General features: G+C 38.4%; 1 protein-coding gene across 1 annotated transcript in view; it reads left to right on the top strand.

Annotated features, from left to right (window-relative positions):
• LOC117830879 (astrotactin-2-like) overlaps window positions 1-23,728 on the top strand; it is a 484,162-nt gene that overhangs the window by 43,823 nt on the left and 416,611 nt on the right. The window lies entirely within an intron of this gene.

The raw sequence follows: 23,728 nt of genomic DNA, 5'->3' as shown, positions 1-23,728 counted from the left end.
ACAGCACAGAAACACTAACACACAGGAGGACTGAAGGCAGCAGATACACACAGTGCTGCAGATATTGTGGAATTTACTGGGGCGACTTTCACAAGATCAATAAAATAACTTAAAAGTCTGTAAAAAGAAAATTGGCTAACATAATTATTTGAATGTGTTTGCTGGGTTTTTAGTGAGCTGCATATTCAACAGAAGAAGAAAACTACAAGAAGAGGTTATTAGTGGATGGGATATGAAGTCACAGAAGCAGATGGCTTTCTAACATGATTCTGGTTCTGCTCAAGGTTTCTGCCTTTTAAAAGGACATGTTTCCTTGTCGCTGGATCTTGCCAAATGTTGCAAAGTGCTCTACAACAGAAGAAGAATACTACAAGAAGAGGTTAATAGTAGATTGGATATGAACTCACAGAAGCAGATGGTTGTCTAACATGTGTCTGGTTCTGCTCTGGGTTTCTGCCTGTTGAAAGGACATTTGTTCTTGCTGCTGTAACAAGCTTAATGCTGCAAAGTGCTCTTTAACAGGGAAATAAAACTTCCAGAAGAGGTTATTAGTGGTTGGGATATGAAGTCACAGAGGCAGATGGTTGTCTAACAGGAGTCTGGTTCTGCTCAAAGTTTCTACCTGTTAAAAAAGTTTTATCTTTGTTGTTGTAACTTGCTAATTGCTGCAAAGTGCTCTACAACAGAAGAAGAATACTACAAGAAGAGGTTAATAGTAGATTGGATATGAACTCACAGAGGCAGATGGTTGTCTAACATGAGTCTGGTTCTGCTCTGGGTTTCTGCCTGTTGAAAGGACATTTTTTCTTGCTGCTGTAACAAGCTTAATGCTGCAAAGTGCTCTTTAACAGGGAAATAAAACTTCCAGAAGAGGTTATTAGTGGATGGGATATGAAGTCACAGAGGCAGATGGTTGTCTAACAGGAGTCTGGTTCTGCTCAAAGTTTCTACCTGTTAAAAAAGTTTTATCTTTGTTGTTGTAACTTGCTAATTGCTGCAAAGTGCTCTACAACGGAAGAAAAAAACTGCAAGAAGAGGTCATTAGTGGATAGGATATGAAGTCACAGAGGCAGATGGCTTTCTAACATGATTCTGGTTCTGCTCAAGGTTTCTGCCTTTTAAACGGACATGTTTCCTTGTTGCTGGATCTTGCCAAATGTTGCAAAGTGCTCAACAACATAAGAAGAATACTACAAGAAGAGGTTAATAGTAGATTGGATATGAACTCACAGAGGCAGATGGTTGTCTAACATGAGTCTGGTTCTGCTCTGGGTTTCTGCCTGTTGAAAGGACATTTTTTCTTGCTGCTGTAACAAGCTTAATGCTGCAAAGTGCTCTTTAACAGGGAAATAAAACTTCCAGAAGAAGTTATTAGTGGATGGGATATGAAGTCACAGAGGCAGATGGTTGTCTAACAGGAGTCTGGTTCTGCTCAAAGTTTCTACCTGTTAAAAAAGTTTTATCTTTGTTGTTGTAACTTGCTAATTGCTGCAAAGTGCTCTACAACGGAAGAAAAAAACTGCAAGAAGAGGTCATTAGTGGATAGGATATGAAGTCACAGAGGCAGATGGCTGTCTAATATGAGTCTGGTTCTGCTTGAGGTTTTTGCCTGTTGAAGGAAATTTGACCTTGCCACTGTAACTTGCTAAATGCTGAAAAATGCTCTACTCATGGTGGAATAAGATGAGATATGACTGAGTCTTACCCTGTCTTGATGTTGGGTCTTTGTTAATAATCTAATATAGAGTAGGATCTAGACCTTCTGTGTTAATAAAAGCATCTTGAGATAATGTTTGTGATTTTGCGCTATATAAATAAAGATTGATTGATTGATTAAGATGCCTGAGTTTAAAGGTAAAAGAACTGCACACATATTACACAACCTTTCATTGCAAACAGCTAATTTGACACTTAATCAGCCAGCAACGTAAGGCTGACAGCATTACATTTATGAATATACATATTAAACAGTAGCATTCAATTAACATACCAGGCAAGTCTAATAAATGTGCATGCTGAATGAATTAGAATGCTTGAATATTAAATATGGTATTTAAAAGGTCAGTAAGAGTGCAGAAGTCTAGCGCTTTGTGCACCAAGCTTCCACCAAAGACGATAACAGTAGTATTCTGTCCATTTGATCCAGGCAGTGAGTCAGTTACCTCTATGACATATTCAACAAAGCAGTTGGGCTGTAAAGTAAATGTAATTTCCAGAAAACAGAAGAGAGAGATAATTACTTTGTTGTTAATGTAGTTTGGCCAGTGTTGACCTTGTCACCATGTCTGGAGATTTAAATTATCAATGAAGTGTGTACGCCGCGTTCCATCAGTGTCGTGCACTCAGGAGCTGATCCCTGCCCACTCTAGTCATTGCTCGTGTTTTCATGAAGAGTTCTGTGGTGCATCTCAGATCCGGGCCAGATGTGTCTCTCTGCTCTGCTCTGCCTTGCGAAAGAAGCAGGCTGAGTTTATCTGTGATGCAGTCTGTGTCGGCCACATGTCAAGCTGAGCAGAGCAGATCGACCCAGACAGAAAGTGAGACACGAAAACAACAAAGGGCATCTGGTCAGTTTCAAAACAAAACATAATGTACAGACTCTTCACTGCATATCATATCGTATGGATATTACAGATGATGGATACATTCTTATCTACTACAAAACAGCCACACATCTTTAATTCATGTCAGTCACAAGTTTTTGCAGTTGTCTTTTGTAACAGCACAGCAATGCAGAACATAGTTATAAACATTATACATACCTAAACCAAATGCTTTCACTCATGGTAGAACTTCTACCATACTAACCTGTTGTTAATATATCTACATTGTTGAATTGGCTGATCTCGTTGCTCCTGAATGATCTTGTAGAGTTCTCACATGATATTGTAATCCCATGAGCCAAGCTGCGTTCAGTTTTGCTACACTACGCTAGGTTACCCCCTCCAGGGAAGCAGGATGCACCATCAGATGGTGCAAAACCATGGCGCCATTGAATGAGGTGCACACGTTTGCCACGGAACAAAGACATCAATGGGTAGAGGCATTGTAACGTTACCGTTTCCAACAATCTAAGTGACTGCAGCAGCTGTATACTAGGCAGATGTCATCTAAAGTTTGAGATTGTCCATGTCTTCTATTTGTTGGTTCTATTACATTTAAAGCAAGTTGCACCGCTCTTCTTTAGATTTTCTGTAAATTGTCTGAAAGCATAACTTGTGATTTGTGGCGCTTCTTTAAACTGTCGCCAGTCAAGAGCTAGCGTGTTAACCCACATGCAAAAATCATGTCAGCTCATGTTAATAAAATGTACATAAGTACATAATTCATAGGTCTTTATCAATAAAAATGAGTTCAAGTCCTGCTTTCCATCGTCAAGGCCTGAATGCAGTCAATTGAGTCCAAATCTGAGTCATCAGTGCCTGAGTCCAAGTCAAATCACAAGACCAGAAAATCAGGACTTGAGTCAGACAAGTCCCAGTACTGTACTCATGAGCTACAACACTACTGGTAGCATCTACTTTAGCATAAAGGTGTATATGCACCCATACACATGCATGGATTTTTCAACGTACCATTAGATATGAAATGCTGTTCAAAAGCTACACTTCTAAGATGCTTGACCTGAAATATGACTGTAAGGTTAATCTTATAAAATGTAATAAACAGCAATACAATGAGTGAAAAACAATAATAGTAAATACTTATTAATCTGGCTTCTTTTAGTGAGTTCTGGACATGACACTGTCTTGTTTGTTTTGCATATTGGAGTGCACAAAATTGAAAAAGAAAGTGTTATGACCAAAGTTCCATCTGTTGACACTTCATACTGTTTCTACATTTTAAATGTGAAGTGTTTTGCACTCACCATCATTTTGCATATTCCTGTAAACCTGTAAAGCCTGTCATAACACCTTTTATTCATATTGCAGTTTTTTATACTCTTATTCTTTATTGTTAGTTTATATCATTCAGTTCAAGTTCCCTTGACAGTTAGAGTTCTGATGTTCAATAGCAGCTGCTCAATTTTCTACGTCTGTGTTCATTGTTTTGCACCAAATCACCAAGAAAAATGTCTTGAATGTGTAAACCTGCTCAGCAACAAACCTGACTCTAACTCTGATTTCATTGCTTAACACTTAACCCTCACATATATTTAACATTTTCAGCATTTCTATTATTGGGTGTATTCTAAAACAATCAGCATTAGATCACGTTTAAAACTAGGCATAGCACCACACTTGTCAGAGTGTTTTCTTTTATCCCTGTACTGTCTGATTGAGCTAAACTCAGAGGTTAGTGTCTCTGTGTGAGCACACCGTGGTAATAAATGACTTGAACAGATGCAATCGTCCCTCTGTCTGCATTCCCACTGAGTGAGCCAGTAGCAATTTCCAAGGTTTGAAGACTGGATATTAACATCTCAAAGTCGTGCCATGTTGGCAGCTGCACTGAGCTCCACAGAACAAACAAAACATGTCTTTTCTGAAGCAGACATATTTGTAAAATGAGCGAAAAGCTCTGACTCAAGTAGACAGAGATGGACAGGAGAGAGAGTCTGGTGTTAAAAAAATCCATTACTTGATATAAACTCTACAGCTGGTGTAAGAAACAGCATAAACAGCCGCTGCTGTAATACTTGAGTGAAAGGTGACTGAAATTTTTAACCCTGAGTAATTGTTTTGCGCGAATATAATTAGTCTTGATGCATTGTGGGAATATTCAAAGCTGGATGATCATGGTGAGTTAAGGTAGTGCGCAACCCTGCTAGAACTAATGCAGACCTTGATGTTGATGAAGCTTGCATTAAGTGAAGCCTGAAGCAAATATGGCTGACTCAATGCAGATCCTTTCAAAATAATATATATATATATACATAGATCTACTCCATGCACTTACAAAGGAATACCACTGAAATATCTGCATCACATGTATTTTTTCTGAAGGTTTAAACATGTTTGCTGTTAGCAAATCATCACTATGTGAATGTGTGTTGACACAGAATACCATCCAACTACACAGAGCATTTGGAGTATTATCACTTATAAGAAAGATTTATCTCTCTTTTTTTTATTTAGTCAAACACATAAGTGTTAATCATAACTTTGATGGTCATTTTTGGACATAATGAAAGACTTTTCTCAAATTTTAGCTGCATTGTTCTTTATAAATGTCTCATCCTATCAAATGCAGTGCTATTTGTAAAAAACAACAATAGCAATATTCTATCTCCCCAAATCTACCTGTTGATTTTCCCAGATTTCCTGGCACTTTAGAAACAAAAATGAATATGATTAATAAATGTCTAATTACCAGCTTTAATATGCATTAAATGTAAGGTTTGAAACTGTTTTTAATGGAGGATGTGGCACTCAAAAGTGCCAATCTTAAAATGTAGCCCTATAAACAGGGGCATGTCCAGAGGGTGGCATGGGCCCCCTTTGAAATTGGATGTGCCATCCAAGATGCCACCCCAAAATCTGTAGCTTTTACTGGTTGTGTGCCTTGACAGAGGTGGGAGTAACTATAACTATACGGACTGTGTTATTACCATAGTCTGTGTAATTAATGGACGTAGTATCCGTGATGTCCCCTATCTTTTCCTGAAGCGCTGTTTTGAAGCCCATCATCAGACAGTGCCATACTGGAATTGCTGAACACAACCTAACGTGTATCGAGCTAGTGTGAGGTAAAGAGGCAGGCTTTTAGCCTCTTTGCTAACAGCTATAGGGTGCCTACCTGTCAGTTTAGCCAACCATGTCCTTAAATTGGCAAAACTTGTAATCTTGATATCTTCTGAGCTGTCGTGTTGTAAAAAAAATTAACCCTATACAGTTTGTGCTGATACTGAAATTAGCTATTTGGACCTCAACTTTTTATTAAACCAGGCCATAAACATGTCAATTATTGCTGCAAAGATCGTCTTTTTTGAATGGGTGTGTATGTGGTTTCTTGTGTGCATTGGAAAATAAATGTTTTCCTGTCCTCCTGCATGAAGACTTGCTTTGCATTCAACAATGTGCAGTTTCAATACAATCGCCACCCTGCCAGCTACATCTACGGCCGTCAAGCTAAGCCTACGGTAGTGTTAGCATGAACTGACTAACTGACCACCACCAATAAAAACGAAGGGAACCACAACAGGTATATAGCGTACAATACAGTGGTGATAGAGGTTTAAGTACATATGATTGGTGGGTATTTTAAAAATACTTTCAATTCATGAGTGTGTGTGTGTGTGTGTGTGTGTGTGTGTGTGTGTGTGTGTGTGTGTGTGTGTGTGTGTGTGTGTGTGTGTGTGTGTGTGTGTGTGTGTGTGTGTGTGTGTGTGTGTGTGTGTGTGTGTGTATACACATACTCAAAGCCACCCCAGTCAATTTAGTCTGAACGTGCCCTCTTCTTGTAAACTGTCAAATAAAACAAAAGATTAATGTCTAAAAGGATGCTTACATTAAGAATCTGACATCATTTTTGTCAGTTGCAGAAACTAAAAAACAAAAATGTAGGCAACAATGTGGAACTTGCAAGTAGAAACCACAATGTGACAATTCATGTGATCTTTGTGGCAATTGGATAAACTACAGTGTAAATCATCTCCACTGTGGGAACAAATGCAGAAGCTGACAGGTGAGTTGACCACAAACCCTGAGCTCATTTTCTTTGTTTACTTATGTTAACACTTAATTCAAAGCCTCTAAATTCATGTTTTCACAGTTTAGAATCTGCTAGGCTGAATATGAGACTGAATGTCTTGTTAGGACACAGTTTCTTGCACTATGTCACTGCCTCTTGGGATGATGACCGATGAGAGGCGTCGCGGTTCAGATCAATGGTCCTCTGGACGGCCTGTTGAACCTGGATCAATAGCTGCTAGTTGACTGAGGACTTGTTCTCTGATTCGGTGTTTCTCACTGTCAGACACTTGCTCATAAGCTGCAGTCACTCTTTCAGCTATCCACCCCCACACACTCGCACACACACATGCACATAAATACACTTCCCTCTCAATCTCGCCCTCGCTCGCCTGGCTAAGGAGTTCGCTGGCAGTCCCAAGTGTGGCAAGGTTAAGTCATCATGCTGTTTGACAGAGATGGAAAGGGTTATTATCTGACGCTGCTCCGGATTCATGCTGTGTGAGGCAGAGGTGCATTCGGATCAATACATGTATAAGTGCTGCAGCCAAGACAATAAGACTGCTCTGTACATCACATGTACTAATATAAATCTGAGTCACCATCGAGAGGTCAAAAAAGCAGACACACTTAATGTCATTTGATTTTTTTGCACCTTGAATAGCGAGTAGACCGGTCTGAAATGATTAGAAGTAAGCCATTTAAGAGAAGGAATTGAACAAAATAGCTTGAGGTGTTAACATAGGGTTTGAAAGAAGAGTCAACGACGTCCTTTGTTGTTTTAAATTGTTTTTCAAGGGTTTCAAATTTCCAATTTTGACCTGAACACATTCTGCAACAACACACTCATGCCCTTGTCCAATTATGTTTTGAAAATGAATTTATCTCTCATTGGAAACCACTGACATTTTGTCCCTCACTTGCAAGCAGTTCTAATAAAAAAAGATACCGCCAATGTAATTGGCTAATCGAGTTGCCAACGACAGAGAGCAGAGGAAATAATTGCATTTGAATTGCAGATTCGTACGACTATATCCTAGGCAATAGAAGGAACAAACATCAGCATTTCACCCTAGGTAAGGAAAAAAAAAAACAGCAAGGACAGCAAGATGGCTGACTGCTGCTAGACAATAAACAGCTGACACCATGGGTTGCCATGCACTGATGTGCTCCCACTGCTATGTCTTGTGAGGTAAATCTTGCACAGAGAATTTCTGCTCTCTAAAAAGTCATGCATAATCCCAGCTTCCCAGGTGAAATTTAATGATATCAGGCCACTGGCTTCTAACAGCTTGTGAGGACCTTTGGATACCCTGTAATTTGCATTTCTGCTGTAAAGCTGATGCTCTGCCTTTGCATGTGGTCTGTGAACACCTGGAGTGAAGCAGCGGTGTCATCAGGAAACTGTTGTTTTACTATCGTCGGGCTTTTAACACAGCACAGCCTCATAAATCTGAATGTCAGTGCTCGATAAAATGGATTCAGGAATCTAATTCTTCACCTGCAGGAAAAGATGACTTTCGATGAGTTCTCTAACAACTCAGAGCCCCATTCAGGGTGTTGGGTTGTCAGCTCCTTGTTTATATTGTATACAGAAGGCGTGAAACACAATCAGGAAATGAGCCATATGCGAATATTCTCCAGGGGAATTGCAGACGTCACTTTTATTTTCAGTCTGTGATGAAAAGAGAGAAATCAAATATTTTTCGGATGGTATCAGCAGATGAAGAGAGCTGGTGGTTAACTCAGAGGGAAGAAAGGAACGCATTACACAAAAACAGACAAGACTACAGATCTATAAGCTAGCAGCTCGGAGTGGCTGTGGACACAATAAAAGCTTTGAGCTAATGTAAGATTTTCAAAGTGCTCACAATTACAATAAAAACAGATGGTGAGGTGCATCTATTTGCTGTTTTACAATATCCACCACAATTTAGCATATTGGCTACCATTTGCTGTTTAAAGAAAATAAACTAGTGACTTCAATCACGTCTGCATTCTAACATTTGCTATCAAGCCTTGAAATTTAAAGACGGCTAGTACTTTTATAAATTAGCAGTGAAAATAATAATAATAATAATAAAGCAGTACTCCGCAATTTCTTCGGCTAAAGAAGGCTTGTCAATTATTCATTGGAAAGGGTGAATGGACACAACATAAAACAAGAGTCTAAATCTACGCTTGAACTTCTGTTATGCTGGACGTGGCAACCACTGCATTTTGCATGTTAGCATGCTAACATTTAATTCCGTCTTGGACCTCAATCATGTTAGCATGCTAACATTTGTCCTTTAGCTCTAAAATAAAAGTACACGACTTACTGTATATCATATTAGCATGCTATCAAGCCCAAAAAAACAAAAAGCAGCTGGGGCTGTAACAACAAATTTAAAATATATTAAATGAATGAAATACGTTTTTTGGCACTGTCTTCCAAGAGCCAGTGGATTTAAAGTTAGTGAAGGAAGTTTGTGAAATTTAGCTTATTTCCTGGTGCAAGCTAGCAAAAAACAGCTTGTTCAGATGAAAAAGAAAAGAAAAAAACAAAACAACTGCATTGTGTGTAATGACAGCCTGCATTTGTAAATAGAAGTGTCAAGATAATATTAGCAGACTTTATGTATAGATGTAATATTTTCAGGTCTTTTAGAGGTTGAATTTTATTCTTGATCACTCAAGAGTTTGAGCTTGACAGCACTTATAAATACTCCAGCACAACTGCCACCAACTCTCTACAGTAGTACAAAATTTACCACTAACTATGTGTGGTTGTCAGCTCCAGTGTTGGTGTATAAGAGTGTTTTTGCAATGAGACTAGTTTGCATAGAAAGGGGCATATTATGTTCCTTATAAATGCATAGTGGTTTATTTATGTGTATGCAAGCACTGGTGCACAGCGATGCTATTTACACAATGCAGTTTGTGAAACATTAAATACTGTGCTTGTGTTTCGTGAATTAGCTGGCGCAAAAGCTGCGCAGTACTGTGAGTCTAAATCTATCCTAGCACCTCCATTTGACTAGACAAAGATATAATGATGCTTTGACAATAATAGGAGCTTGTTAAATTGCTCATGAATACAATAATTGCATTCTGATGTTAGATGGGGACGACTGTTAATCATGTCAATGATTTAAGTTTTGGGTGTTAGCATTCTAACCTCATTTCTAAAATCAAATTACATCTGGGACTCCTATTATGTTAGTGTGCTAACACTTCTTTACATGCCCAGTTTGATTTGGCAAGAGAAACTTGTAATATTTAAAATTAATTAGATTCTTTTTTTTAACTCTGTCTTCAAGAAGCCAGTGATTTTAAATGTAAAAAAAAAAAAGACTGATGAAGCAAAACCATCATACAAAAACAGACGAGACTGAGTCTAAATCTATAAACACCACATGACTTCATCCTCAGGGAACCATTTGTGAAATTCCCCTGATGGTCGGTTAGATATTAGCCAAGACCAGTGTGCAAAAAAGTAAAACTCTAGAGCTATGCTCCTAGGGTTGCAAAATAAAATACAACACGAAGGAGAGAAATTCCCATATCTACAATGGCACATTTACAATCCTCATGTTGCGACTGGGCCAAGTTGTAAATATCTGAACTCTCACATCCTCAGTTCACATATTAATTTCAAGCAAAAGCCAGCCCTTGCAGTTAGGCAACAGTTTTTACTTTCCAAACTGTCCCCCGTCAGAGCAGCCTGAGATGAAATTCTGAAATGATCAATGCATTATTTCTTGACCTTTCAGTGACCTTTGACATCGTCAGTTGCACATATCCTGAACAATATGTTCCTGTTGTACTTTGGTGTATCTTGATCTTTTATTTTTTGCACTGGGTTTTGTGTTGCTGTGATAGAAGATTTCAGACTTTATTGCACCTCACCAATCTGATCCCCACAATCCTCTTCACCATGACCCATTGTGAATGTCTCAGTACGCTCCCAGCTCTTGCTGTTCCCTCTACCTGCCCTCAACCCCATGAACGCACTCCCTGCAACCTGAAACTCATATTCACCCTTTTTGGTATTCTGAGGACAACACTCTGGATACAATCCCCTACCAGGAGAGTTCTTGATTTGAGCTGTACCATATTGATCTTTTGCTACTTTTTGGCATGAAAAAATACTTTTTCCATCCCACACCTTTTGGGCCCTCTAGTTTCATTCACAGAATCCCATTCCCGATTGAGACCTTGTGTTTCACCCTGTCAGACTCTTGTGTTAATTCATCTGTGAGTTTAATATAAGATTTCCTTCACCTGTTGGGCTCGCCCCAATCCAGTAAAAAGCTCATCCAATGTTCTGTCACACTCCGGTTGAGAATTGTGTATGAAAACCATGAAATAGCATCATACGGGTGACTGCTAGACTTTTGTTACCCTTACTCGAGAGTCCTGACCAAAGAGCCCAGGATCTGTGATTTGAGGATTAGAATTAGAAAGCACAGACACGACAGTGACTTCTGAAATGAGTGCGTATGACATCAAAGACACAGATCCACATACTACAACCACAATTTGTATCACCGAACATTATTCCAACATCGATCACAACCCTGAGGAATAAGACGTTATTTCAATCACGCACACCAGCAGGCTTTTGAAGAAGAAACGTATTGTTCTGTAGCCACTCAGAGAGAGCATTGATGTGCAAATCACCCCTCACAAAGTCCATCCTCTTGGCTGATAACACAAGACACCCACTCTCCATTAAGTAAATAGATAAATACAGTAGAAACAGAGACATTCCACCAAGGGATGGACACGCTATGGTCCAGTAGTTCCTCAGTCCTTTCAAAGGAATGTAGAATTGGCCAGGGAGATACGACTTCAAAAGAGTCCCTCCCAACTGAACTCATCTCTTGACTCTTTGATTGTTAGCTATTCTGACCATGTTTGACGTATTGTAAAGGCTCTAAAAAATAAAAAAGAAGTGTGACCTCATGTTTTATTCAGAGCTTCTCCTCTTTTCTTAAGATAAGGGGTGTCATTGTTGTACCAACGCAAATTTTGCAGGAAATGCTGGGTGAATGTTTCACCTTCAGCTTTGGGAGCTATGGCATTGTTCTATTGCACTTGGGTGGAATAATTAGCAGTGAAAGAAGCTCTCTTTATCAAGATCTTTATCTCTGCCAAGCACGAGTATTAAAACTGAAATGATGTCCCTGAGATTTTTTGACAAAACATCTCATTTGTCTTGCAGATAAAAAGCATTTTCATTAGTTGTCGCAAGGCCTGAGTAATCTTGTACACCGACAGCACAAAACATACATCATGCATGAAAACATACACACCTACATGGGTGTCGATGCATACATACATGCACAAACAGCAACAACAAACATGCTGGGTGCAGACACCCTCCAGTAAACAGATATGTTGTAGATGGAATTTCTGGTGAGGTCAAGGCAAACATAGAAAACGGGCTTCATGCAATGACTTGTGTGGTGTTTTCGCGGCTCTGCACCTGGCTCTGATAGCTTGTGCTGATATATTTGCTCTGACATTTACGATGGCCTCACTGTATTCCCTAATTATTGAACAATTTCAGCATAAAATCCGATTTAGCGCCTTAAATGAAGCTGCCTGAAGTCATTTGGCTCTGCCCGAGACATATCTCCTCTGGTGGTTTTATTCATTTGTTTTGCTATATTTTCCTTTCTTTCTTTTTTTTGTCAACCTTCCCACTGTATGTGCTCCATAGATTTGTCAGCACTGGAGTCTCAGGGTGAAGTGATCAGTTTAATCACAGAGCAACATTGCCCCCTGTTGGTCACAGGTGAGAGAAGCTTTCACTCCTCACAGATGCACCCATAATACATGCTGAAAACACTCTTACCAACATTTTTTTTTCTTGTTAAAGCTGATCACTGACCTTGTGTGCTTATTATAATACTGGTATCACATTAATACCTCTGCGTTTTAAGCAAGCACAGAATAGGATGCAGCAATACAGTCACTATGTAACAAATGCATCCTGTAGGTAAGTGAGAGAAGGTAAATTATCAGGATTATCAAAAGGGCAGGCACCTTCCTTCATTTAGATTACTGGTTAATACATGAATGGATGCATAACAGTAGGTCAAATGTTTATATAGTATAAAAAAGTGATCACCATCATTGTTTTTGGTGACACTTTTTCATGATCATCATTAAAACTAAGAAACTGCTGAAACTCAGATATACAGTATGTTCTCTATGACTTTGAGTTGTCTGTTTCCCATTACAATCTAATTTATAAATGCTTTGTAAGGCATATAACTGCCTGTAAGTTACAATAACTATTGCAATAAGTTGAAAATGTATAATAGTCACTCAAATCTTGCACGCTTTACAAAGCATTTATTACACATTTATTACGATCATAAACTTTAGTTGTGACTCTATAAAAGCGTCCAATAAAATTAATATGCATCCTCCAGTATGCAATGATCATCTTTAAAGTGTTGTAAGCATCTGTTGCTACTATATAATACAGCTGATACAGTTATAATAAGCTGTGTAAATAATAAACAAAGGTGCTTTGCAAATTGTTTATGAACTGTTTAACAAAGTAGTACTCAAAATTGAAATCATCTGTTGCAGTGTTGTCATAGCTATCCAAATGACGGTATTCAAAATGAGAGTTTACATGTTTCAAACACATTATCATCAAGTTTTCAGATAATTTAGTCAAAAAAATCTTGATACAGTACATTAAATGTTATAATGATCACCAGTTGTCTCCTATGATGCATTAAAATATGTAAACAAACTGGCATAACAAATAATAATTAAAAAACATTATTAACTGTAAGATGTATCATTGCATTGTTTGTTTAAATTAAAATAACTGTGAACTAAAGCAAATTAACGATCAATTTACTATTTATTGATGATGCTATCAAAAAGTGTTATCTTGTTGTAATCTGCTACTGTTTGTAGATGAGTTTAAATATTGGAAACCATCTTTTATTTTAAACAAAATAAACATGACAAAGCACTTAAAAACAACAGATGTACCTTTTTTTTATTTGTTTTTTTGTTTTTAAGGAATGTGCTGATGAGTCAAGCTGTTCCAAGCCAAGTAATGAAACATTTTTTTTCATTCTGTAGGATTCCATCTCTTGCTTTTTGTCAATTTATCTACTTCAGTTATATTCTCAAGTTTTGTGAGGTAGTTATCTTTTGTAAGTATTTTTGTCACTTATACATTTTCTATATTAATACACAAACCCTTTTAAAGATACAAGACAATATGGCACAATGCCATTCCATGCCATACTATGCCATACCATGCAACACACTAGGCTGTGATGCAATGCCATTTTGTGCAGTACATTATGAATACAGTATGGTGCAGTACGGTACCATAGGAAACTATACAATATGATACCATGCCATGCCAGGCAATAACATGCTTTTTTTCCCCCTCCATTGTACCCTGGCTTGATCATTGGGTAGGTTTGTTTCGGCAGCAACAAAAACATGATCTCACACAGTCCTACAACTGAAAAACATACCTATTAAAACAATTCTACAGCAAGGGATGGGAGCAGTTTTTCTTCTGTATTTCAGGTCAGTTTTATTACCCTGTTCCATTAAAAAAAGGCCACTGTGAGTTATGACTGAGATTGTAAACAGATGAGATAAGAAACATGATTATTTGTATTAAGCTTTCTGTCACAATACTATTTCCTGATAACCATCTTTGTGTTATTTACCCATAATGATGGATCCTTATCTCTGTTTCTGGTCACCTTTAAACCCAGCGAGGTATAGTGCTTGAAATACAACTACTTTATAGTCCCTTGCTGGAAGGGTTAAGCTGTACATCTTATTGTCACAGCGAAGCTCCACTCGGATGATGACATTTGGCATTTCCACAGAATATAAAACAGAAGACGAAATTAAATTTGCAAATGCACAGAGCTCAGAATAAATACTGACTATCTGCACCAGGGCTCTTTCCCACTGCCTCTTTCCATTAACCAGTATTAGAACAAACAAAGGTGTATGTACAGAGGGAAGGCCTCTACGTGTCTCCAATATAAAATTCATTTAGTATGTCTCTAGCTTGTAATGGGTGTCATTTTTTGGTACATTATGTGTCCTTGGATTTACATAACACCAAATCCTGGTGTCCTAAAAAATTCTTAAAGTATATATCTGCTGACTAAGGCACAAATAAAAGTGTTGCAGTAAAAATTCACCACTGTATCATTTATCAGTCATGTTTTTGTTGTTACTAATGTCCAGTGAAATAGAAAAGATGCACCGGTGATATTTTGCGCTCACACTAAAGCGCTGCCAGCACAGCAGCACATCGAGTGTTTGATTTAATACATAATCCATATGACTCAGTGAGTGTCGCGTTGAGGAGATAATCCACCTGAATAGACTTTTTCAAGCTGGTGGCTGGTTCCTTCGTCTACATGCCTGAGGCCCATCAACAGTTCTGCGTGTCGGCTGTCAAAATTAGTGAAGTGGCATTACAGCTACAAAATCAATCCTTTTTATAGCTTGTATATGGTACTGTTTAGCTTGTAACATCCTGTGTTGATTTCAGAAGATTGATTCATTATTTTGGCGTTGATCATGTGCCCAACCCCCCCCTACTGGGTTGTTCATTGCAGTCGCAAGATAACTGCAACAGTCTATTAAATTAGTGCGTGCTATTTACAGCTGATCATCAACTGAATACATTCTCCCTGCTTATTTGAAGACTGTCTTGGTGCAAAGATAAAACACATTCAAGTAAAGTCAGTATGTCTTTATATGCACTTAAAAAGGATCTCAAAGCCCAATGTGAAGTACAATATTATTCAAAGGTCAATCCCAGAACCCATTGACATTCATCGACTGTCATTATCTGATGATGATGTATCCCTCTGGGGATGGGTGACAGCTTTTCAGTAATTCTGCAGCAGCAAGTGGTCAGCGTTAAATGACTTCCAGCTGTGACTTCCTTTTCAGTGTGGCGTTTACGTTGCAGACAATCATTGTGATGTATTTTTTTATTACAGCCCCCTGGATAAGGACACATTTATCCGTTTCTAGTTATTCTCAGTTTCATAGCAGATAGTAAGTTACCCAAAGGCTTCACTCTGGCTTACTTTAGTGTAGGGGTGCAACGATACACAAAATCCACAGTTCGGTTCGATAGGTTTTCGATACAGAAAGAGAAATTTCCATGCCTTTTTACTTGTAGTTTATTGAAATTACCAACATTTGTTTCAGCTCAAAAGCACAGTGACCTGGTGGACACTCGTGCTTCACTCTCGTGCGGGCACGCTCTCACACACACACACACATATGTGAACATGTGAACCCAGCAGACCGTCATAGGGCGAAATATATATTTCCATATGAAGCACAGTTAAAACAATCGTGACCAGCTTGGACTAAATGAATGTGGGAGGAGCGTGCAGTTCAGTGGACCTGCGATCGACAATGCAGCCCGGAGGAGTGGAGCGCAGATCCTCTGAACTTTCAGCACAGAGCGCCTCGTCAGAAGTTGATAAAATAAATACAAAATTGCGTATTGTTCGGTTCATAGGGCGTACCGAACCGTGACCACTGTATCAAACGGTTCGATACAGATACACGTATTGTTGCACCCCTACTTTAGTGGTATGAGCACAGAAAAGAAACCACATTTTCTTTTCTGTGTGGCGTTTGCATTGCACACGTAAACATTGTCATGTGTTGTTTCACTACAAACCCCTTGCTTAGTCCATGCTTATCTGTTTCTGGTGAGTCTCAGTTTCCCAGTCGATAGTAAGTTAAAAGGAGGCTTTGATCTAGCTTCTTTAGTGGTATGAGCACAGAAAAGGAACCCAAATTTATTTTGTGTGGTGTTTGCATTGCAGACATAAACATTGTTGAGTTGATTCACTACAAACCCCTAGCTTAGTACACGCTTATGTGTTTCTGGTGATTCTCAGTTTCACAGTTGATAGTAAGTTGCACTGTGGCTTCACTCTGACTTACTTGAGCGGTACAAGCACAGAAAAGAAACCACATTTTCTTTTTAATGTGATGTTTGCGTTGCAGACATTAACATTGTCATGTGTTGTTTCACTACAACCCCCCTAGCTTAGTGCATGCTTATCTGTTTCTGGTGAGTCGCTGTTTCACAGTTGATGGTGAGTCTCAAGTTATTGATAGATAGTAAGTTACGCAAAGGCGTCACTCTTACTTCGGTGCTATTAGCACAGAGTGGAATACAAATTTATTTTGATTTATTTGCAGTTGAACGGTATTATGTTTGCTTACATAAAAAAAAACACTGTGATTAGGAATTCTTAATAGAAAAATGCAAGCTTTGTCAGAGCTGAGAGAAAAAGTTTTAAAATGCATATTTCTTGAAAGCAGACTGTATTGATCATTTCTGATGCGTTCAAGACAGTCTGGAAATCTAAACATCGATTGGCTTTCGTAACACAGCATTAATCAGATTTGCCTTTCAAGTTGAAATGTGTGATCTGGAGCGGTTTGAAAGCAGCACTTGCATGCAAATATCTATTTACAGAGACAAATAAATCATAGCCAGATCACTGCACGTAGCAGCCAGGATGCCACTATGAATGATTGCGTTCCACCTATCTTTGCTCTTTACACTGACTTATTCTCCAATATACACTCCTGATAGGTCAATATTGTTTGGCATGACATCTTACTACAAATGGAAACTGGACCTCTTCCCATGTTGGAAATCCAAATCTCTGAGTGCAGTAGTCTATTATGTTGTAGGATCTGTAAAAAGAGATTAAATAAAGGTAAAACTGACACATACCCCATAGATTAGTCTGCTCTGTAGTTATAGCCTATTATGCAGACGCTCACCAACATCTTCATCAAATGTGATAGATATGATTAGCTAATTGATTCTTCTAGAGTTAAATAATATTAAGGTACTGTGGAATCATAAAACACTGGAAATAACAGATGAGAAAAGTGTTTCTCTTTACACAAAGACTTCACCATTATGGTAATTTTTATTAGTTCAAACAAACATTTTTTTTTCTGCACTGTTTTTAATCAAAACTGATATTCCAGCTGGGGTTGGCTCCTGACTGTCAAACAGGTTTCCAGCGACCTTGTATGTTTTGCATCTTAATTATGTTTCTCTGTATGACTACTCCCTGCATCTGTGAGAACTCATTTGTAATGCAGATTTTGCTGTCTGTCAAATAAGCTCCTGAGAAAAGATTTTAAAGCCAGCCTTGGTTCAATTATGACTTATTGGCCGTATTCACAGGGTGACCAGTAGAAAGCTCAATACACACTCTAGAATGTATATTAAAGTATACCTGACACTTGTTATTTCATTACTTCCTTAGTGAAGAGCATCAAAGAGACAATGGCTAGCAGAATACTGTGGGGAGATCAGGTCAAGGCAAAACAACAGGGTTTGTCAAGCTACCTTAAGATAACAGCTAAAGTTAGCTGTCTAGCTACCAATAGGCAACAACTAATGGAAGCATCTTTCCACTTCTTGCTAACACTATATTAGCTTTGAATTTACACCTTTCCTATCATACCAAACAAGATATTTCTTAATCTACTTGAGCTTTGACAGCAGCCAAAGAGAGCTCTATAGCAATCATTAGGCAAAACTAATGTAAGCATTTTTCCACTTCTTGCTAACACTACCGCTAGCTTGTAATTGATTTAATCTTTGCTATCATGTCAAACAACATGTTTGTTAATCTAGGTGAGCTACTAGAATTAGCTCTCTAGCTATCATTAGGAAACAGCTAATGTCAATATTATACCACTTCTTGCTAACATTACTGTTAGCTAGGAATTGACCCTTTTCCAACTATGCTGTACACGGAATTCCAAACGTAGCATCCACTTTTTAGCCAATGGTTATATGAATTAGCAGACTTCAGAATGCTATCATTAGCCGCTGTCCAATGGTAGCTCTGGCTGCAGCTATTTGTTAAATGTTAAATTTGGCTAGATGTCCCTTCAGAATGTTCTATAACTTCTCACTTAATTGATGATCAACTGACAAGCAGTGTCACAACAACAATTTGTATTATTCCCTCTACATCTTACACAACCTGGAGTATTGCAGTGTGACATTCTACTTAAATTAGCACCCCACCTCAAGTGTGGGTGGCTGCTTTGTGATTAAATGGACAGTTAATGAAAATAAAGTGATGATTAGCCCAAATGTATCAGCTAGTTTTAGCCAAAAACAAATAAAACATGCTAAATTCACTAATTTCAAATACATCTTGAACGGTCCAATAACAGTTTCTGGTTAAAATGCATGATTGAAACAGGGATTCTCCTCTTCCCAAACAGTGACTTTGAAGGTTCATGTTCCACTTCAACTCTAAAGTGAAACTTCCAAGCATATATTTAGTTACAGAATGAATTATCAACCGCTCTAATTGCATTCTGTGGCCATCTAATTAGTTTGAAGGGACATATTTTTCAGCAGTCAATGTGTGGGAGGGCAGTGTCACAAGCTGCAAATTAGGTCTGGGGTCTTACTGATGAGCCGGGGGCATTGCAGGAGATACCAGGGAGCACCATGATCAGATGAAAGAGATACTGTAGCACTCTAATAACCCATGCTGCTGCAACATTAGTAACTCAGGTTCTCCCTCTCCTCCTCTTTTGAAATGCTGTACGGTACATTTAGTTTCTGTATCAGGTCAAGAGTACAGTTACATAAGCAGATCTGGACACTGGAGATAAGCAATGTGATATGTATTGTTGTTTCTGAGCACAGTGAGATTTGGCTCTCAGGGGATGTGCCTCTGCAGCGGGGCGATAATTTTAACTTGTTACATTTTCCCTCAAATTCTTTGTTAAATGGGTCACTGGAAGGTTAAGAATCCGATTAGACAGGATGACAATGAAATATGAGAATTGAAATTACAATTTAAAGTGAACAAAATTTCTATTATGTTTTTATAAGCACTGCTTGCTGCTGAAATGATAAAACTGTACTGCTAATACATTGCATATCAATTTTTCAAGAATTTTTCTTCATCATGCCGTCACTAAGAAAATGATTTTTTTCTTTGTCACAAGAAAAAAATATAATTAAATGAAAAAAAAAAAAAGTTCATTCAGTTTTATTTTAAATAAACTTCAGTGCCAACATAAAGACAAGCTTCCAGCATACAGCAATGCATATAAAACAAATAAATCATCAAATAGAACAAAGCTTGAACAGAAAATCTAATTATAAGATTTCATCAAGATCTAGAAATTTAGATTTAATCCCACACCTAAATTATACCCCAGAGTTGGTGTTACTCCAAAACCATCCGAATAACAAACCACCTCTGGCCTTAAGTCAAGACCCAGGGACTGATAGTATAGCTGTGTGTAAGGATTTTAAGTTAAGCTAACAAATAGGTGCGGAGGGCTCATTTACTGTTGTACAGCTAGTTTGTCATTTGCAGGTAAAACTGCTAAAACTAAAAATTCAGAGGTTCCTGAAAGTAAAGAAGGACAAACTACTGCAAGTCTTAAAAAAGTCACGAGCAAAGTTAGGGCTGATATAAAGAAGAAGAGATAAATCAGCTGACTTGATTATCTTCAAATCAGGGATAGAGAAACACTTCACTCTGATAATAAAGGTGAAATATTTTAGAACATCCGATTTTCTTTTCCTGGAATGTCACATGAGCTCTGCTACATTTTAGCCTGACATTTTTATACGTCTGAAAGTTGAGGCTTCACTGTTTCAGAGGTGTAGTAAATTCCATCTGCAGTAATGGACAGAGATGTTATGACCAAAAGAAGAGAAGCACAAAGGCAGCTAAGAGGGACGATAATGTTATTCCCAGAGTCAGTTTTACTAGAAATTAAGCACACTTTCATTTTAACATCCCTGCACCAAACAGTTTGTTTTTTATTTATGATTATGAGGTTAATAAACACCTATGCAACGATGAAAGAGTGGAGGGGGGAGGTTATTTGGTTCAGGCTGTCCAATCAGAGATTTAAGTTCTCTTTAAAACTCTGAGCAACTTTCTGCACTCGAGCCCGAGTTCAACAGCCAAAACGCTGTAATAAAACACGCCTGGGGGTGGGAGGAATATATCGCAACGCTATTAATGCTGGTGACAGATGGATTGGAGAGAGCAGAGAAGGAGGGGAGAGCTTAAGTAATGGCAGTTAGCAAGGCCAGAGTATGAAAGTAAGACCATACTTCTGACCTTGCATGACTGTCCCACCTGCCCTGTCTGTCACCGAGGGGGACTAACGGATGGGTGAGTCAGTGGGCCGGGATGCGGACGGTAAACACGGGTGACAGCTGACCTGGCAGTTCTCGATGGGGAGGATGGAAGAGGATATGAGCAGAAGGAGGGTGGAGGGGTGGGAGGTCATCCAGAGGTAGATTTTCTGGAGTCTTTCAGGGAGAGTCAGACCTGTAAGTAAAGTGGGACATGGCCCTGAATGACAACAGAGCATGGCTGACATGAATCAACGTCATGGATGCACTGCAGCAGCATTAAACACCAGTGGCAGAACATTCAGTGAAATGATGAAGCTGGCTCTACACAACCTACCCCAGAGTCAAAATTTCTTATTTATTCTCCGTCTGACAATAAAAAAAAACCTGCATATCTAAAACCTTAAGTTAAAAAAATGAAGAGAGAGGGTAAATTGAAGTTCAGTCAGACGACTCGTGTAACGGCTTGAACTGTTTACAGCAGCGGCAAAGCATTGTTTGTATTTGGCAGAAGTCTTGCAGCTTAAATAGACCGCCAAATTGGAAGGATACGTTTGTCAGGTGATTGTGAGATGACATGTCAAGTGTGAAATCAATGCTGCTAGAGTTGCTTGCCTTCAGCTTGCAGGTGTCACTCCTTTAACAAATGTAAAATTGAGGTAAAAAAAACAAAAAACATATGCATTCTGTTCAAGCAGCAACACCTGGTGTTGAAAAATGAAGCCTCTGCAGAAATTTAAAAACTGCAGTTCCTTAAGTGTCCACTTGAGGCTGGTTGGAAATGCCAAGGACTCACCATTAACACTTATGTTATAGCCCATTTTTAAAGGGAAATTAAACATGTTATTTCAGACATCAGTCTTTGGGGACCCCCATCATTTGGCTCGAAAACCCCTCTAAAGAAACCATTTGGTGACATCACTGAGACTACATCCATGTTTTTTATGCAGTCTAAGATTTTTATAATTTCCACTGCATATCATCCATACCTGAGGAATTACTATGACACAGTAGTCTTCACAAAAAAAGTTTGTCACCATAAACATACCTGTTGTCACAGTTTGGAGTTTTAAGTTTGTCAAGCTAGCTAAACAGGGGCAGGTCCGGGACTCTGGATAGAGTAGTGTTCAAACTTTGGCACCAATTTATGCAAGTGTGGCATGAAATGCGTGCATACACAAACATCATGTATCTACCTATCTATCTCCTCTAATTAAATCTGCTTTGACTTTTAACACTAATGTGTCTAAAAAGGTTAAATGTATTTATTCATTTACATTTAATTTAAGAACTAACAGAACACAGTGGAAACACTAACACTTTCACTGCCTTACTCTTTTAGGACTCTTAAATAAGTCACCAAAATAAATACTAAGAAATCTTCATGCACCTAGATAAAACAGCCCATTGAGCTGATTTTCATAAAAGTCATGTCACTGACAAAGTCGGAAATTATATTATGACTTAGGACTCTGGGATGGCAGCAGGGGTGGCCATTTAGATTTCAAGTGGGCCAGGCCACCCGATTCCTCCAATCTGGATCCACTCCTGAAAGTAATGCAATAAACGTCTGCAGATGTTTAACATTAATTTATGACTACAGTAAATAATTGCTGTCTTTAAGAACAAAAGGAAAAAAAACACAAATAAGAAAACAAAAGAAATAAATAGAAGAAAATCAATAAAAGAAAACCAATTTCAGAAAACAGAAAATGAACAGTAAAGGAATATATTTGAATTTTACAGGATTTTAGTTGCTGCCAACAAAACTTTGGAAAGAAAAATAATATTTAACAAAAACTGCTCATTCACCGGCTGTGTATTCACAATTCTTTAAAAGATCTGAGGCATTCAGAGGGTCATTCAATTAAATGCCTTTATTATTCAGGAGTTACTAACAAACATGCCCTCAGGCATGTTTTCACTCTGACTCTACAGCCCTGAAAATGAAGGCTTTTAATTGAATGACCCCATGAGTGCCTCAGATCTTCAAGTTCATACTTGGATCCCCACAGTGAGGAGACACTCTTCCAGACCCCTGCAGCACTCCATGCTTCTGTTTTAAACTATGTATTCAAAATGTTTGCATATTTCATGTCTGTTGTGTAATCTACTGTAGGCTGTAGGCCACAGAGCTTACTACAGAGGGTTGGATGTGATTTGAGCTTTAATTTTATGTTATGTAATGTGAGTTTTCAAGTTTTTTAAATGTATTTTTAACATGTTAAAACTTACTTCCAAAGATTGTAAGGATCCCTTTGACTTAAATCCACTCATGTTCCCTTCCCTGCTGCCAACCACCTCACCCCGAGAGCTGTCTTCGACTTTATCTGGAAATCAAAAGTGAATTATGTCCTTGTGGAGGACAAGATAAAAAACATGCATGTCATGTTTAACAATACGCTGATTCTGTTATAAACATAAAAAGTCTCACTGACCCAGTTTTTCCTGAGATGTTCACTCAGTTGGAGGCAGTTTAAAGTGAAACCCTCCAAAACACAAAAAAAACTCATCTTTCCTGATTTCATGAATGCGTCACTGCTGATGGAGCCATATATATAAGAAATATGAAATTTGTCAAGGTCAGACCCCCACATGTTACATCACACAACAAATCTATGGAAGAGATTTGAAGTTTTAATACTGTGAGCTAAAAATGACTTATCAGTCGCATGCTGTTCACATTTGTTGGAATGTGTGCTCAGCACCCACTAAACCAATTTGTTAAGACACTTTTTGCTTTCGCTGTGCACTCTGTATGTTTTGTGGGTGTGCAAGAGTGTGTGTTTGTCCTCCAGGTGTAACCCAGTTTCTAATTGAGGGACTCTTTGTTTACACCTGCAGAACTGGAGCAGTCTCCAGATGACTTAAGCTAATCAATTAGCAAAGATAGCACAGG

This window comes from Notolabrus celidotus, chromosome 19 (genome assembly GCF_009762535.1).
Source record: "Notolabrus celidotus isolate fNotCel1 chromosome 19, fNotCel1.pri, whole genome shotgun sequence".
In the NCBI taxonomy this organism is placed as follows: Eukaryota; Metazoa; Chordata; class Actinopteri; order Labriformes; family Labridae; genus Notolabrus; species Notolabrus celidotus.
The sequence above is the reverse complement of the archived record's forward strand: the minus strand, read 5'-3'. Positions and strand labels throughout refer to the sequence as shown.